This window comes from Aplysia californica, unplaced genomic scaffold (assembly GCF_000002075.1).
Source record: "Aplysia californica isolate F4 #8 unplaced genomic scaffold, AplCal3.0 scaffold01042, whole genome shotgun sequence".
In the NCBI taxonomy this organism is placed as follows: Eukaryota; Metazoa; Mollusca; class Gastropoda; order Aplysiida; family Aplysiidae; genus Aplysia; species Aplysia californica.
Genome location: NW_004798312.1, coordinates 212,408 through 213,423, shown reverse-complemented (window position 1 = coordinate 213,423; position 1,016 = coordinate 212,408). Strand labels below are relative to the sequence as shown.

Genomic DNA, 1,016 nt, shown 5'->3' with positions numbered 1-1,016 from the left:
TTAAGTACGGCTAGCCTCTTCCATGGACAAATTGGGTAGGGTTATTATTGGTACTCATGATCTACACTTTTTCTGAAGAGCCACCCTAGACATAAAATAACCGTGCTTCGAAATACACCAGCGAGCCACCTTTTTACGTAAGGAAGATCAGAACCTTGGCAGGTGTCCGACAAGCCAAGCCAGTGCGTGTACAGTCAGAAAAGTAGAGATCTAACGTAAGTCTAAAGTAGGAAATAAAACCTGCATTTGTGTTAACTAGCAGACTCTAGACTCAAATACACATCTGAACGGTAAGATATACAAGCTAGTTATTTTATGAACTACAAAACGTCGATTTACTTACGTTTATCAACACCATCTTATACTTGAAAATACAGACGAGTTGATGTTCACTATCTCCATTCAACACAAGGAGCTAGTTAACCAGTTGATATTGTGACAAGGACTCTGATTGGTCAACTCCAAAACCCTAACCAATGAAAATCCGACTTCTTTCTCACTGTGGGTCAAACCCTAGCAACAGTAAACAATGTTAGCGGAAGTCCACCTTGTTACGAAAATATAAAAAGTGGAAGATTAACAACAGGTTAATTATAGCAAGCGACAAGTCAAAGTTTTATAGCTCACTGGTGTATTTTATGTCTAGCAATTTATGTTGAGAATATTGAATGTTCTTGAACAGGAAAATAACAATTCATTACTTTCTTCCATACGCACCCTGAATGCTGAGATATTCCAATTTAGCCCACGCAGTCTCGAAACAGTATTCTTATATCAAAAATAGGTAGTGGCAACTCGCAACATCACGAGTCAAAACTAGATTTTGATGAGCTGGGGGTGTTCCTCCAACACTTCTGTCATTCTGCCACAGCGCAGGGCGAGCACTGTCTCCCGCAGTTACAGACACCGCACTGAGCAACAACTAGATGTAGATCTAGATCTATACAGTCCAGCTATTCTCGGAAAAAACAAACACTGCATACGTCATGCAAACAAATAAACGAAGAAGCGACCCC

The 1,016-nt window shown here is 40.2% G+C and overlaps 1 protein-coding gene across 1 annotated transcript in view; it reads right to left on the bottom strand.

Annotated features, from left to right (window-relative positions):
- The window catches only part of LOC101854679 (dynein heavy chain 12, axonemal), a gene marked incomplete at its 3' end in the record, with an annotated part of 5,691 nt that extends 5,240 nt beyond the window's left edge, over positions 1-451 (bottom strand). Inside the window, 1 exon segment of the mRNA XM_035973170.1 lies at positions 344-451.
- Between the last annotated feature and the right edge of the window lie 565 nt (positions 452-1,016).